Here is a 17805-nt window from a genome sequence, read left to right on the forward strand (position 1 = left end):
CTTCTCCACTCCATTGCTCCATACAATTTTTAATAAAGTGTGTTCTAGCTCAACCTCACTAGGGAGGCTTAATCCAGAGTGTTGGAAAGGAGGATCTGACCAATCACTGAGCCTTGGATTTTAGAGAAGGAATGTTGCTTTTGTTATGCCTGTGAAACTTTGGATCACTTATTTGCCCACAATAAATTGTTGACAGGGACATGTAAGTTTTGTTATCCGGTCCACATGTGTTTGGTGGATCTGGAGAAGGCTTATTTTGTGTCACTCGAAGTACTTAACGGGGGGGGGGGGGGGGGACAAACCAACATTACAAAATCTAAAAAAATCTAAAACACTTTTATAAACTTAATGTTGGAATAATTTAATATAGATTTATCTTATATTTTCTCCTATTCTTTAACTTGACTATTTGATATTATAACCTTTCATGATGTTTGTGTGAGTAAGGATGTGATGAGTTGTCTGCAGGCAAAGATCATAAATGGAGCTGAGCTTGCAGAGGAGGAAGCAGTCCAGTTGAGGAGGTCATAAAGATGAAGGCTGATTGCACTGAACGGACAACACACTGATCCTAAGATGGAGAGATTGTGGAAGTGTGTTGTTAAAAGATAAAGGAGTTTATGACCTGTATACGATGCAGCGGTTGTTTCCCATCCTTTAGAGAACAATGTTTTTGTAAATAGGGACCCCCAAAGATAATAAAAAGCGAGGTACAGGCAGATGCTGTTCAGAGCGGTGCGAGATTTGTAACTGAACACGTCTTGACCGTTCTCCTCGCTGTGAGTATACAACTAATTCTTTGTCTCTCTCTTCTTTTTGTGATGTTATAAGTATTTTAGGTTGTTTAAACCTGACACTTAAAGACAAATTAACATTTCAGAAAACAATTTAGCAAGATGCAAAACACTTTTACAAGTACTGAAACAAATTTACATTTCAGAAAACAAATTAATATTTCAGAAAACAAATTAACATTTCAGAAAACAAATTAATATTTCAGAAAACAATTTAACAAGGGCTGACCTTCCCTCCATCCAGGACTTATACAGGTCTAGGGTCAGGAAAAGAGCTGCTAAAATCTCTGCAGAACCCACACACCCTGCACATAAACTGTTCAGAGTTTTACCTTCAGGCCGCCGCTACAGAGCACTGTTCACTAAAACCAGCCGCCACAGAGACAGTTTCTTCCCCCAGGCTGTTTCTCTGTTGAACATTTAATAGAGTACAAAACAACAGCATACAGATGTTGCAAATGCACCTTTTTATTATATATGTGTATATTGTACATTGTAAATATGTATATTCTGTAATGCAAAAACAGAACAAAAGAGCAAAGTGTACCGGAGTCAAATTCCTTGTTTGTATGTACGAACTTGGCAAAAAAGCTGATTCTGATGATGCAAAACACTTTTACAAGTACTGTAACAAATTTACATTTGACACAATCAACCGGAAAGGGAATGTACCAACACCGAGTCAGCCTCAGGGGCTGCATCCTTCGAAGGACCCGTGGGCTGGGTCTTTCGTCGACCGCTAAAACCAGCGCCATAGAAAGAGAAAGGGTCCTTCTATGGCGCTGGCTAAAAACTACGGAGGCCGGAAGTGAGCAGCTGCGGATTGGGACGGTCTAGCCTTTACCAGCTTTTCCCGCCCTCACCTCAACGTAATAGCTGTCGCCTAGCAACCGTAGCTGCGAGGAGAAAAAAGCAGTTAAAGCAGAATGGAGCCGAACTTCTGGTAGTTTTATTTTTAATTTTTGAGGAACTTCAGCAGTTTTATCGTCGTTGCAGCCATCTCCTTTATTTTATCTCTGGCTGAGAGACAATCATGTTCAGGTAAAAAAGATGTTTATTTATATATATATATATTTATATATATATATATAAACAACAACTTTCAATTTTAAGATAGATGGGAATTATAAAGTATTTGATCCCCTCTGGCTGTTCTTAGATAATTATATAATAATGCAGTGTTTTGGTGTATTAGTATCTTCTTGCTTTGATTACTTAAAATATCCAGAAGCATGCCTTAAAAATAATGTGTTTTTCCATCTCCATTCTTCCCTTTTCTAGACCAGACCCCTTTACTGCAGGATCAACCTGAGTGTCCCAGTCCTGAAACGCTTCTTCAACCAGGCCTGATTTTCGGCTGAGCAGGAAGTCTCTGGCAGTGCTGCTTAATCTTTTGCACCAGGATAGGCAACATGGATGGGTGCTACTATTGAGACCTTGGTTTTTCTTTTCTTGGTGGCAAGTGGCACATCCTACAGAGTGGTCTGCAGAGTGTTTGGGATGCCTCGCTCTACTGTCCATTGCATCGTCCAGAGTTACAGAGGAGATCGTGGCTATTCGTCACCAGGTCATCTACCTTCTAAAAACCCCTGAGGACTTAAGGCAGTGTCCCGTGAGTTTGCAGGGCTGGACGCCACAGAGTTTTTCTTAAAGCTGTGGGTGCAATTGATGGCTGCCATATCCACATCAGGTGTCCAAGCAGCCCTGATGGTCAGTGCTACAGGAACAGGAAACTCTTCCCTTCCATAATCCTGCAAGCAGTTTCTGAGAGCCATTTTATTGACACGTATGTGGGCTGGCCTGGGTCAGTGCATGACTCTAGGGTGCTCCGCCACAGCCCACTGTACAGACAGTTTATCCTCCTCCAGGGCATTTTATCCTTGCTGATGGAGGGTACCCATGCCTCCAATATCTACTCATCACTCCCTACAAGAGGACAAGACAAGGTGTGGGAGCCCAGCGCTTTAACAGCCATCATTCCAAAAATGATGAAAACCAGATTCAGGGCCATCTTCCTGCAAGCGCTGGAGGTGCACGACACCTTTGAACCTCACGTAAGTTTCGACCTAGATCCATTTTATATATACATTATACATAATATATACACATATATGCACCCTCTTTTAAATTGTTTTCAGGTCATAACAGCATACGCCATCCGCCACAACATCTGCCTTGGTGCTGGGGATGTCATGGCCCCAGAGGATGACCCAGAGGAGGCTGTAGAAGAGGATGAGGGTGAGGTCGGGACTGAGGCAGTCAGCGTTGCTCTCTGGTGGGACCAGCTTTCAGCTGAGGTGTCCGCCCTGGAGGAGGTACCACCAGAACATGACTACTGTGTCAGCCAAGTATAATATTATAGATGTGATTAATTTTTGAGGGGTATAACTAATTGTAATATTTTGTGAGCACCATCTTCTAATTCTGCATTTTTCCGATTATCTCTTAGTGATGTGGCAGCCGTCAGTTCAGCCAGCCCTTTAAACCCACTTGATGGACGATGACATGGACAGCGGAGAGAGGCATCACAAACATCTGCAGACCACCTGTGTGATGCTTCGCTCAACATCCAGAAAGACAAATCACAGGTCTCAGTTGCAGCATCCCATCCATGTCTCTGACCTTGTGAGAGATTTAGCCACACCGCCAGAGACTTTCTGTTCAGAAAGAAATCTGCCTCTTTGTTCTGTTCAAGAGGTTTTTCCAGGAACCGGTCACTCAGGTGGATCCTGCTGTCGCCATTGTAAATACTTGTACATCGTTTTATTTTATGCCTTTTGTCTTGTAATCTTGATCTGTTTGAATATTTTCTTCCCCCATTCTGTTTAAAGTGCTGTTTGTATTTTTCATAATAAATTCTGTTTATAACTTTAAATGAAGTAGATGTATTATTAGATCAAATGTAAATAACATTAGTGACAAAAACAATTTTGAAATTTATTAGAACACCTTAAAACTGTAAGAAACAATCTGAACAAAACTTAATATTTATTGGAAAACAGTCGGTCCATTCTCTGTGTCCTCTTCTTCTCTCTGTACCCTCATGTCCTCCCTGATCGACTCCATCATCTCCTCATATTTGTCCCTCTTTCTTTTCTGATCCCTTCCTGCTGGCTCACTGTCTTCCTTCTCCATCAGGACAGGAGGTGTTGTGGAAGGCCTCTGTCCCAACACCTCATCCATAAGGACAAACCAGGGCCAAGTAGCAGCAGTGGGCTTTTCACTGACTCCCTCTCCTGACCCTGGATACTTACAATCCTAAAGTTAGATGCAATAAAAAAAAATTGACTAAACAAAGAAACCAATAAGACTTTTAGAAATATTTTTTATTTGTGTGTGACATGAGAACTTCTGAACATAATCTAAATTCTTTTTTTTTTTTTTTAATTGTCCCACATTATTTTGTCCTGCAAAGGGGATGACCTTCCCCTGTTGGTCCATCTTCTCCAGAACTGTCCTAAACCGAAAGAAGTATGTTAATCACTGGATGGATATTTATGAAAGTTAGAAAGATAGGAGTTATTGAAACTGGACAGAAACCGACTGCAAAGAATGTTGTTATTGTACCTCCAAGCCACGGTGTCTGAGTTTTTAGCTCCAGTAAAAAGGTGGTGGTTCAATATCACCTGAAATGTTAAATAGATTTTCAGTAACAATTAAAATAATTTTAACATAAACTGTTATAAATCACTAGTGTTAAACGTTCACTGTGATGACTGCCAGCGGGAGCTTAGTGCCGGGAGTCCGGTCAGATCTCTCCCGGGCTAGCTCACCTCACCGCCGGTAAGGCTGGCGAGGCGAGCCGGTTACTACGCCGGGAAACGGAAAACTCCACACACGTCAGAGCACGTTTGAAATTAAGCGATGTCTTGATAAATCAAGCAGATATTTCACGTCTACATAGTTATATTCCCGCACTAAAAACATTGTAGAAGTTAATTTGTGTCACAGAAAGTGTAATTTTCCACAATTTACTCACAGCTTTTGCTGCTATGGTCTGTCATGGCTTCCCCTGCTTGACCAATCCGCTTTGACCCGCAATGAATGATGGGAAATGATGGGCCGCGAAGGATACTCACAACCCATCCTTCAAATTGGGCAAAAGAAGGACACATTTGTCGGCCGAATTTGAGGGAGTCTCCTTCGTCGCCCCGCTGTGACGTAATCGGTCTACAAATACGGCCTTCGAAGGATGCAGCCCCTGAAGGACACAATGAGTGCAACCGTTATCATTTCCGGGTCAGCCTTGGCGTTGGTACATTCCCTTTCTGGTTGATTTTGTCAAATGTAAATTTGTTTCGGCACTTGTAAAAGTGTTTCACAACATGTTAAATTGTTTTCTGAAATATTAATTTGTTTTCTGAAATATTAATTTGTTTTCTGAAATGTAAATTTGTTTCGGTACTCGTAAAAGTGTTTTGCATCTTGTTAAATTGTTTTTTGAACTATTAATTTGTTTTCTGAATGTAAATTTGTTTCGTTACTTGTAAAAATGTTTTGCATCTTGTTAAATTGTTTTCTGAAATGTAAATTTGTTTCGGTACTCGTAAAAGTGTTTTGCATCTTGTTAAATTGTTTTCTGAACTATTAATTTGTTTTCTGAATGTAAATTTGTTTCGTTACTTGTAAAAATGTTTTGCATCTTGTTAAATTGTTTTCTGAAATGTAAATTTGTTTTCTGAAATGTAAATTTGTTTCGTTACTTGTAAAAATGTTTTGCATCTTGTTAAATTGTTTTCTGAAATGTAAATTTGTTTTCTGAAATGTAAATTTGTTTCGTTACTTGTAAAAATGTTTTGCATCTTGTTAAATTGTTTTCTGAAATGTAAATTTGTTTTCTGAAATGTAAATTTGTTTCGTTACTTGTAAAAATGTTTTGCATCTTGTTAAATTGTTTTCTGGAATGTTAATTTGTCTTTAGGTTTGTAAAAGTGTTTTAGATTTTGTAATGTTGGTTTGCACCCCCCGGCCACCGTAGTGTGTCCTACATGCTTGTCATAAAGGACGTGGTTCTGTTGTCGTTTTTAACCCATGACCTTTAGGGTGCACTAGAGTAGTCTGCACATAGTGTGAAACGGCTGTGATGTGAGTCAGCTCCTCTAAGTCTCAGGGCATGGTTCTCAATAGTGAAGTGGATTGCTCACTTCAGGTTAGGGTCAGTCTCTGCCACAAGTGGGGAAGTTTAAGTATCTTGGTTTCTTGTTCATGAGTGATGGCAGGATGGAGCGGGAGATGGATTGGGGCCTAGTCTGCAGTAATATAAACCCCGCTCCAGTCTGTCATGATGAAGAAAGAGAGCAAAAAGGCAAAATCTGTCTAGAGAAACCTAGGGTGTCTTTGTCACCTACAGTGAAAATGTATTTGCACATGGTAAAAATATAAATTCACCCTTGCTAAACCATCAACTAACTCTAATTTCACTAGCCACACTCCTATCTGATTCTTGTTGTACCTGTAGAATCAAGAAAACCCCAGAATAGTACCTTTCTGATTGCATGATGTAGGGTAAGATATCTTAAAAAACAACATATCATGCCCTAATTAAAAATAAATCCAAATACAGATGAAAAACACAATTGCTGACATCTATCTGTGTGGAAAGGGTTACAAAGCTATTTCTACATCTTTAGGATTCCAGCACACCATGCTGTTTCATAGTTAGGGAAAACATGGAGCAGTGGTAAACCTTCCCTAGAGAGGCTGGTCAATCAAAATTACTCCAAGAACATGTCAACAATAAAACCAGGAGGTCACCTAATAATCCAGGACAACATCAAAAGCACCTCAGACCTGACTTGAATTAGTTAAGGTCACTGTTCATAATTCAGCAAGAAAGAGACTGGGCAAAAATGGCATCATGGGAGAGTACCATAGTTTAAACCACTGCTGACCAGAACAAATGCAAAGGCCTGTCTCACATAGCTGAAAAAACATCTTGAAGATCCCCCAAGACCTGGGGCATTCTGAATAACACTGAATTCTGCTCTCTACCAGAAAATCCAGAAGGAGAATGTCTGACGATCAGTTTGTGACATTACACTCCAGCCCACTCAGGTTATAAAGCAGGACAATGATCTGAAGCACACCAGCTGGTCCATTTTGTAATGACTTCAATAAAAAAAGAAGGTTTTGGAGTGGCCCAGTCAAAGTCTGGACTTAAATCTGATGAAGATGCTTTGATTCAACCATAAACAGGCCTTTCATGATGCAAAGCCCTTCAGTGTGGCTGAATAAAAACATGTCTGCAACAACGAGGGGGCCCAAAATTCCTCCTGAGAATGTTTTGGCATCCCCCAGAATGATCTGGAGGGTTTCAAGCGGGATGCATTTGGATACTTTTGTCGAGGACCTAATTACGTGAAAATGTCTCTTGAATGAATCTGACAAAAATTTATTTTCCACGGCCTCATTTTGGAATATTGATAAAACATAATAACCTGCTTTGTGCTCGGCATAGTTGTTAGGAATAATCTTTATTAATATGCTCATAGATGTTTTTCCCATTTATACTATAGTGAAATAAAATATAAGTTCTAATGTTTCCCTTTTGCCCTGTGATGGACTGGCGACCTGTCCAGGGTGTACCCTGCCTCTCGCCCATAGACTGCTGGAGAAAGGCACTAGCTTCCCCGCGACCCACTATGGAATAAGCGGTAGAAAATGACTGACTGACTGTTTCCCTTTTGTTACAATAGGATAAGAATGCTCATAGACATAGAGTAGAAGGATAAATGGCCCAAGGATTGTAATAAATGACCTGAGGCTGGGGTACTGGGGTAGATAGTGGAGCAGCCGGTATAACTGGGTTGATTAGAAACCTACAGCACACTTAGATTAAGTATGGACACCCGCTACTACACAATCTAACAGATAAACAGCACAATTGTGACACATAGTCTACTGATGATCACTGAGGGAGGGCACATCCATTGCATTGGAGTGCCAGATATAAAAACTATATGTGACCTTCTATCGAGGCTCTTCGTCATCCTCTAACAGACGGCGACGGTCCGAGACGGGAGCCTTAGCGCTGATCTCTGTAATCATTCCTCTGCCTTAATTTAGATTAAAAGAGCTAAAAGTTAGAAACTGTTTGAGAGTCGTTCCTTTAAGAGTCTTTAGATAGAGTGTGTGATTGCTTCATGGGGACCAAGGACCGGAGGAGCTCCAAGGTTTCTGACCGCCAAACAGGTGCGGTAACTCGTACAAATTTATGAGATTATTAAAAGACTGATGCATAGTGGATGTGAGTAAGATGAATGCCTCAGAATATGTGAAACATTCTCAGCCATTGTGGATTCAAGGGTCACACCGAGGACATCGTTGCTGTGATGTAATTCTCTATAAAATTCAAAAGCTGACCACTAAATATTTTTGGCTCATGTGAGGAATAGCTTGCGTTAATGAGTCCTGCAGTGGAGAGCTGCAGGCACAGCATAGTGTCTCATTTATTAATGTAAAGCTCAGAATGAAGATGAAAGAAAGAGCAGGTGGACTTAACGTAATATGGGAGGAAAAGACAAAGATCAATACTGAATGCAGTTCTGCAGCATACATATTATTCAAAGATTGTTTCTGAAACCAGTAAGTCCTATGTACAAGTAATGTAATGAGGCAATAAACAAAACTCACCGCAAGCAGTCACGCTGTCAATAGCCGCTGACATTTTCTGACCATTTGGTATTATAATAGTTGTCCTGATAAGCAATAATTAGTGGACAATGATTCATTCAGACAGGAATTCAATTACACTCATCCTATATATCACAAATCCTGAAAGATTTAACATTTTGCTCAGTTCTCTCCAGGATAGGGCTTATTCATCAATCTGGAGCCATTAAACTTCATGGCGCTGTGCACCAGGACCCCAAAAGGCCCCATATAAATGTTATGATCTAATACAGTAGTATTTAGGACTGCTGCATTCTCAGCCCATGCAAGCAAATCTAACAAAGTGACATTCAATAAAATCTATTGTTTTAACCTCCAGGCTAAATAATTTAGTGTTCGAAACTTCTGACTTTGGAGAAAGCAATAAACAATTCTCTAAAAAAAATCTCTCTCATTATTCTGGCATTTAGCAAACAAGACAAAGTTTGGTAATCCTAACTGCTCTAAAACAGGAAAGCTTTAGTCTGATTTAATATCAGACTGCAAGAAAAAGAAGGATATACGTCTTTTTTGCAGTGAATGTAAATAAATAGTGATAAATACGATTTATACTGTGAGATATATTTGAAAAGACTATTTGCAAGGAAAGAATGTGTTGCCATTCCCCTTATTTTTTTAATAGAAAGACTCACTCGAGTGTTTTGAGTCAGTTGTGCCACTTCATAATCAATCCAACTCTATTTAATTCATAAGATCATGCCATCTTTGATATAGGGTCACATAAAAACAGCAATGTGCTTGTGTCAGTTTATCTGTGTCAGGTCCCTCTATCTATTGTTACTATCTAGTAGACATTCCCAGGAAGCTACACAGCTATCTTTCTCACATTAGCATCATTATGACCAAGGAACACAGCACACAGGATAAGGATAAAGTTGTGGAGAGGTCTAAAGCTGGATTATGCTTTAAAACAATATCCCAAGCTTCAAACAGTTTACAGAGCACTGTTCAATCCATCATCTGGAGATTGAAAGAGTATTACAACTGCAAAACAGAGATCCACAGCTCAGGTGGAAGGATCTGTTGATATGCCAACTATTAGTCATTCATATCAATATTCTAGACTTTGTGAAGGCTTGGCAATATTAAAAGAAGGTGACAAAAAAGAAGTCCAATTTACAGTTTGCTACGATCCATCTAAGGGACACAGCAAACGTGGAAGAAAGTGCTCTTGTTAATAGGCCTACACCAAAATTAAGACTTTTTTTACTCCATGATAAAATATATGTGGTGGAAAATAAAAATGTTTCCCTGCATCCAATCTGACTGAGTTTGAACATTTTTGCAAAGAATGAGCAATAAATTTAGTCTCTTGATATTCAAAGTTGGTAGAGACTAAAAGACTTGCAGATGTTAAGCTACTGCAGAGAAAGGTGTTTTTCCTGCATGGATAAGCAGGTATAGACAATGGATTGATTTTCCCTCTCCTTCATAAACTACTTTCCATGTTTTATAAACAGTTTTTGTGTTTGTAAGGTGGGAAAATGAAAAAAAGTTTAAAAAACAGAAATACTTTTGCAAGGTATTGTATGATTGTTCTACCTTTTATGGAAAAAAGCCATACATTCAATACAGGTCCTTCTCAAAAAATTAGCATAGTGTGATAAAGTTCCTTATTTTCCATAATGTCATGATGAAAATTTAACATTCATATATTTTAGATTCATTGCACACTAACTGAAATATTTCAGGTCTTTTATTGTTTTAATATGGATGATTTTGGCATACAGCTCATGAAAACCCAAAATTCCTATCTCACAAAATTAGCATATCATTAAAAGGGTCTCTAAACGAGCTATGAACCTAATCATCTGAATCAACGAGTTAACTCTAAACACCTGCAAAAGATTCCTGAGGCCTTTAAAACTCCCAGCCTAGTTCATCACTCAAAACCCCAATCATGGGTAAGACTGCCGACCTGACTGTTGTCCAGAAGGCCACTATTGACACCCTCAAGCAAGAGGGTAAGACACAGAAAGACATTTCTGAACAAATAGGCTGTTCCCAGAGTGCTGTATCAAGGAACCTCAGTGGGAAGTCTGTGGGAAGGAAAAAGTGTGGCAGAAAACGCTGCACAACGAGAAGAGGTGACCGGACCCTGAGGAAGATTGTGGAGAAGGGCCGATTCCAGACCTTGGGGGACCTGCGGAAGCAGTGGACTGAGTCTGGAGTAGAAACATCCAGAGCCACCGTGCACAGGCGTGTGCAGGAAATGGGCTACAGGTGCCGCATTCCCCAGACCTGGGCTACAGAGAAGCAGCACTGGACTGTTGCTCAGTGGTCCAAAGTACTTTTTTCAGATGAAAGCAAATTCTGCATGTCATTCAGAAATCAAGGTGCCAGAGTCTGGAGGAAGACTGGGGAGAAGGAAATGCCAAAATGCCAGAAGTCCAGTGTCAAGTACCCACAGTCAGTGATGGTCTGGGGTGCCGTGTCAGCTGCTGGTGTTGGTCCACTGTGTTTTATCAAGGGCAGGGTCAATGCAGCTAGCTATCAGGAGATTTTGGAGCACTTTATGCTTCCATCTGCTGAAAAGCTTTATGGAGATGAAGATTTCGTTTTTCAGCACGACCTGGCATCTGCTCACAGTGCCAAAACCACTGGTAAATGGTTTACTGACCATGGTATCACTGTGCTCAATTGGCCTGCCAACTCTCCTGACCTGAACCCCATAGAGAATCTGTGGGATATTGTGAAGAGAACGTTGAGAGACTCAAGACCCAACACTCTGGATGAGCTAAAGGCCGCTATCGAAGCATCCTGGGCCTCCATAAGACCTCAGCAGTGCCACAGGCTGATTGCCTCCATGCCACGCCGCATTGAAGCAGTCATTTCTGCCAAAGGATTCCCGACCAAGTATTGAGTGCATAACTGTACATGATTATTTGAAGGTTGACGTTGTTTGTATTAAAAACACTTTTCTTTTATTAGTCGGATGAAATATGCTTATTTTGTGAGATAGTATTTTGTGTTTTCATGAGCTGTATGCCAAAATCATCCGTATTAAGACAATAAAAGACCTGAAATATTTCAGTTAGTGTGCAATGAATCTAAAATATATGAATGTTAAATTTTCATCATTACATTATAGAAAATAATGAACTATATCACAATATGCAAATGTTTTGAGAAGGACCTGTAGCATTACTTTCTTTTTGGCGATTAAACACATTCATGCGATACAAATATTTAGTAAGCTAACGGTATGTCGGGTTTTGGAAAATATCTTATTTTTGAGTAAGTTTTTCCATCCAGGACAGGGGAATTGTTGCGAGTCCGCCTGTGGAGCAGTGTTGGGCGGTGTTGCGGAGATGTCCCACCCGCTGTCTGCTGCCGAACGCGGAACTCAATTTACTGCTGCATCTCAAAGGGGGAACGAGGTTCTACCGTAGCCTTAACAAAGAAGACACTATCATATTTGGGCTGACGGGTCTTGTGGTCGTCTTTAATGTGAGTGACAATGTTACTTTATTTGCTATAAAACTGCTTTTTAACAGAATTGTGTTGTTAGCCAGTCGGTAAAATAGCAGCTACCAGCTCTAATCTCCCTCTGCGTTCACTGGGGAGCTAGCTAGCGTTAGCTGAGAAGGATGACAGTTACCTGCCTCAACAGCTAAATCTGAACTATAATAAGGATTAAAGATTTAATTGGTTTTTCCAAAACGATTATTTCTGGCTAGTAAACATCAGTGCAACAACCGTAAAGCTTGTGTCACTGCAGCCTGCTGCTAAATACGTTAACTGACGGCTAAAAACAACACAGCGAGGTTTCTGTAAATCAGCAGAACAACTTTAGGACTTCATGCTTTACTGCAGAATATCAAGTATTACAGTAAAATCAACATATGCACTATGTTTTTAATTACCGCTATAGCTATCTATGTTTGAATAACATTAAAGACACCCAGTCACTGGCGGGATTTATAAATCTAAGAACCACACGCCACATTTAATACTTGTGTTAATGCACATAAGGATGCTAGAATATACATTTTAATGGAGCTGGCACCTGCTGCAAGGGGCTTTTCTATCTCCTTTGCCTGATTGGTAATGACATACAGTCATCAGAAGGTGAACAACTCTGATTATCTCTTTAGTTTGGCACCTGTTAGCTGGTGGGATATATTAGTGGGGAAATGGGCAAGCAAGAGGAGCAAAGCTAGTTTGACAAAGGCCAGATCATGATGAATAGAGAAGAGTTTCAGAACATCATTAAAACTGCAGCTGTCATGGTGTTCCAGGTACACAGGGGTCAGTAGGTATCAAAAGTTGTCAGAGGAAGAAACGGTAGTGACCTGGTGTCAGTTGTGTGGAGATCGATGGTTGGCCCGTATGGCCCTGTCCAACAGTTGAGCTACTGTAGCTCAAGCTGTTGAAGACGTTAATGCTGGTTCTGATGGAAAGGTGTAAGAATACATACAGGGTTTGGACAATGAAACTGAAACACCTGGTTTTAGACCACAATACTTTATTAGTATGGTGTAGGGCCTCCTTTTGCAGCCAATACCGCATCAATTCGTCTTGGGAATGACATATACAAGTCCTGCACAGTGGTCAGAGGAATTTTAAGCCATTCTTCTTGCAGGATAGTGGCCAGGTCACTACGTGATACTGGTGGAGGAAAACGTTTCCTGACTCGCTCCTCCAAAACACCCCAAAGTGGCTCAATAATATTTAGATCTGGTGACTGTGCAGGCCATGGGAGATGTTCAACTTCACTTTCATGTTCATCAAACCAATCTTTCACCAGTCTTGCTGTGTGTATTGGTGCATTGTCATCCTGATACACGGCACCATCTTCAGGATACAATGTTTGAACCATTGGATGCACATGGTCCTCAAGAATGGTTCGGTAGTCCTTGGCAGTGACGCGCCCATTTAGCACAAGTATTGGACCAAGGGAATGCCATGATATGGCAGCCCAAACCATCACTGATCCACCCCCATGCTTCACTCTGGGCATGCAACAGTCTGGGTGGTACGCTTCTTTGGGGCTTCTCCACACCGTAACTCTCCAGGATGTGGGGAAAACAGTAAAGGTGGACTCATCACAGAACAATACATGTTTCACATTGTCCACAGCCCAAGATTTGCGCTCCTTGCACCATTGAAACCGACGTTTGGCATTGGCATGAGTGACCAAAGGTTTAGCTATAGCAGCCTGGCCGTGTATATTGACCCTGTGGAGTTCCTGACGGACAGTTCTGTTGGAAAAAGGAGAGTTGAGGTGTGCATTTCAATATTTTGAGAAAAACTGTGCTCTTACCCTGCTAATTGAACCTTCACACTCTGCTCTTACTGGTGCAATGTGCAATCAATTAAGACTGGCTACCAGGCTGGTCCAATTTAGCCATGAAACCTCCCACACTAAAATGACAGGTGTTTCAGTTTCATTGTCCAACCCCTGTAGTTCTCCGCAGTTTGTTGTGTGTTTGGCTGCATAGCTGCAGTCCAGTCAGGTTGCTCGTGCTGACCCCCATCCTCCTCTGAAAGAACCAACAATGGGCATGTGAGCATCAGAACTGGACCAATGGAAAAAAGTGAGAGAAAATGCGTGTGTCTTCCACTGAGAGCAAGAGAAAACAGCACCTCAGGTGCCTGGATGTCTCATTTCTGGAACCACCTAAAACTGATGTTTAGTGTCTGTACAGGAATTTACACCATCTGGTATGGAAACATTTGAACAGACATCATGTCGACATTTTGTCCCTCCAATTTCATACCTATGTACTTAATTAGAGATGCACAATATATCGGCATTAGCATTGGCATGGGCCGATGTAGGTAATTTATTTTTTAACCTATTGGTCCAATAACCACGAGGTGTTTATTTGGGCATGCGATAGTGATGCAGTGCAGGATGATAGGGTGTTTAACTGAAGCAGAGAGCTGTGTGGTTATTTTTTCAGTGTATGGAAAGGGTTGAGAAATGTATAGAATATTGGTTAACCGGTCATAACAGCCATATTAAGATTGGATGAAGGCCCAAATTCTATATCAGTGCATTCCTATATTTTACATATCAGTTTATTTTTGTTGGTAGCTAAGTATTTTGATTAGTTTTGCTGATATGAAGTCATAAAAGTGTTCAACTCTGACAATAGAGATTGATTTTAAATTGTTTTCTAAAAATCTTATATTGTAACCTTTTTCCATTAATTGCGGTTATGCTCCCAGTTCTGGTAGTCGCTGCCTATTAATTATGTCAAGTTATGAACTGTGATCAAACCCAAATGTCTGAGTTCCCTCTTGCTGGTAGATATTAGTTACTGGAGTCACAACTCCACATTTCCTGACTTTAGACTACAAGTAGAATAAAGCAGGTACAAAACGGTCCCACGTTTTCAAGGAATTGGTTCTTGGGGTTCATCTCGTAATCCCTTCTTTTTCTTAGGACTCAAAATGACCACCTCTGCTGTACCAAGGAACCGGCATCCTGTTTTTTATTTCATGGTCTATGTTTGTTCTATCTAACTGTTGAATAAATTAAAATGTTTTATACAAAACTGGGGCTGCACGGTGGCGCAGTTGGTAGCACTGTTGCCTTGCAGCAAGAAGGTCCTGGGTTCGATTCCCGGCCTGGGGTCTTTCTGCATGGAGTTTGCATGTTCTCTCTGTGCATGCGTGGGTTCTCACCGGGTACGCCGGCTTCCTCCCACAGTCCAAAGACATGCCTGTTAGGTTAATTGGTCACTCTAAATTGCCCTTAGGTGTATGAATGAGCATGTGCATGGTTGTTTCTGTGTTGCCCTGCGATGGACTGGCGACCTGTCCAGGGTGTACCCCGCCTCTCACCCATAGACTGCTGGAGATAGGCACCAGCTCCCCCGCGACCCACTAAGGAATAAGCGGTAGAAAATGACTGACTGACTGACAAAAAAACATTGAAACGGAATCGATATGGCCCAGTAGGAGCCTGTTCATCTCTTGTTTGTCAGTTTGAATCACATTTGCTGAAGGCTTTCAGTTTAAGCTTGTAATTCACACAGATTTACCATTTGATTTTATGAAGCTAATATTCCTGCTGGATATATGACTCTCCTGTGAGTCACTACACTGTCCTTGTAGCTATTATCGTTTGTTATGATGCCGTTGTCTATGATGGCCTTTTCTAAAATGGATGTTGCTTAGATTTTGCATTTATTATGCTCGGCTTATAAAGTACCTTGTGAAAGTTTTAATAAGTTTCTGACCTGCCGGTGCATCAGTAAAGTTTGAAATAGTTTTTACTTGCCGTAACCCTATGCACCAGATGGTTTGTTATGAGGGATTGTCTTCACTTGTTCAGCATCCTTTAAAGCATACTTGGCAGGGGATTGGATAAACCATCTGTCTGCCACTATCTATAGCAGGCTGGCTTTAAACAGTCAGATAAAAAAAGGAAACAGGCTCTTAAAACATCTTTTTGTCTTTTCTCAGTGTGGACATTCTCCCCAGTTTTAATAATTAGTGTTACAAAGACAACCAAGTATTGCTGATACCCCTCAGCTGTTGTGTAAGATGATGGTTGCTGTGGTTGAGCTCTAACATTAGGAGCAGCTTTAGCTGAGCCATGGTTTGGGTCAGCTATCTCCTAATCATTACTTGATATATAAAGAATAAGCTAGAATTACTTGTGCAAACAAGGGTGCTTCTTTTCTGGGGTAAAAATAAATGTTTTTTGGCTGAGGTGTCACTTGTAGCTGGTGCACAGTTTGACAGCTGCATGTCCACTTTTAAGTAGAGAGACACTGATCAGGTTTTGCCTGGTCTACATTCATGTCTGCTTTGTATTGAGCTTTCACCTCCTGATCCTGATTTGGATGATCCCATTTTTTGTTCTTTCTAAGCACTAGAGAAAATATCCTGCAGGTGCTTTGAAATGTATTAGAAATTAGGAAGGAAATGGAATTACAATGTCATCTCTATTTATGCATCAACGTTTATGTTTCTAACCTTTACCAAAACTTGACAAATTGACTATTAAATAAAAAACCTGATGAAGGTGAAGTTGCTCACAAAAGTTCACACACCCCTTTTAAAATATCAAATTTTGGGGATTTGAAAAAAAGAGACCTTGATAAATCATTTAAAATCTTTCTCACTTGTAATGTGATGTGTGTAATTTTTCTTGCACTGTTCAGCTGAAAAACAAATCTGCCAGAAGCTAAAAATTAAATGAAAAAGCTGCAAAAGATAATTTCAGGTTAATACAAACTTAAAATAATAACTTGGTTAAAGCACATTCGCATTTATTTGTTTCATTGACTCTTTTTGGGTAAGAGTCTACCAGTAACCCATGTCTTGACTCTGTAATATTTGCCAACACATCTCTCATATTGAGAGGACCTTTCTTGTAAATAGTCTTTTTCAGTTGCCGTCACAGAGTTTCTGTTAAATTAATTTCTAGACTGTGGGTAGGCCATTCCAAAAACGTTACTGTCACGAAGTCATTCTTATGTTGATATGGATGCTTAGACTCACTGTGATGGTGAAAAGTAAAATCCATCCTAATCTTCAGCTTTCTCTCGGACACCTAAAGGTTATGGGTGAAACTGACTGATATTCTGAACTGTACCTAATTTCATATGCTTTGATGAAAAAAAAGAAACAACCCAGTTCCACCTGAAGAAAGTAACCCCAGAGCATGACACTGTCACTACCATTTTGTACTGTAGCTATAGTGTTATCTTGGTGGTGTGCTGCATTGTTATTCCGAAAGATCTATTGGAATATTTGACTAAAACTTATAGTTTCATCTCATTAGACCATAACACTTCTAGGGGTTTACAAATCGATTGACTGGGAAAAATCAGGAAGGACAGGTCAGGATTTTAAAGATCTGCGGTCAGTGATCAGCCAGAAAACTGCATTTGGTGCACCCTACTTTTTCTACAGAGTACGAGGACATTTTAGCCAGCCCCGGATGTTTTCTTTGGAAGAAAAGACTTCTGCCTCACAACCCCAATCGTTAGACATATGGAGAATAGAGGAGCTGCTTTTGACCTCTTGGAAGCTCCTCTGACCAGATTCAACTTTTCAATCATCAAGTTTTTGGACTGTCACTGTTGCCTTCGGTTGTTAATGACTATCTATCTTGTCCCGTGGTATATAAATTATGTGAAAGCTTTGGCCCTTCTCTTGACTGATAGTGGGTTATGTTGGATCCTTTGTGGCCTCTGTGGCAACAACAGCTTTAGTTAAAGGGTGGAAATGTGAACTAGTTATAAAAATCAACTAGGACAACTGAACTTTACTTCAGGTTAATCAGGTTTACTATAATTGATGGTAGCTGTAAACTCAAAAAGACTGAATGCTGAAAATATTCATCTAAAGTGATAATTTAAGGGGAAAATGCCAA

General features: G+C 40.4%; 1 protein-coding gene and 1 long non-coding RNA gene across 5 annotated transcripts in view; one reads left to right on the top strand and one right to left on the bottom strand.

The window, feature by feature from the left end:
• Positions 1–4105: 4105 nt before the first annotated feature.
• LOC124858590 lies at positions 4106–4420 on the bottom strand. The gene is made up of 2 exons (XR_007035882.1): positions 4362–4420; positions 4106–4251 (listed from the first exon to the last, which is right to left on the bottom strand). It is a non-coding gene; the product is annotated as an uncharacterized LOC124858590 (long non-coding RNA).
• Positions 4421–11758: 7338 nt separating this feature from the next.
• Positions 11759–17805, top strand: part of micu1 (mitochondrial calcium uptake 1) — a 51710-nt gene continuing 45663 nt past the window's right edge. For all 4 annotated transcript variants that reach the window (XM_047350800.1, XM_047350801.1, XM_047350802.1 and 1 more), the window contains exon 1: positions 11759–11915. The gene's annotated coding sequence lies outside the window, so the exon portion shown is untranslated. The remainder of the gene's footprint in view (positions 11916–17805) is intronic.

This window comes from Girardinichthys multiradiatus, chromosome 22 (assembly GCF_021462225.1).
Source record: "Girardinichthys multiradiatus isolate DD_20200921_A chromosome 22, DD_fGirMul_XY1, whole genome shotgun sequence".
Taxonomy (NCBI): Eukaryota; Metazoa; Chordata; class Actinopteri; order Cyprinodontiformes; family Goodeidae; genus Girardinichthys; species Girardinichthys multiradiatus.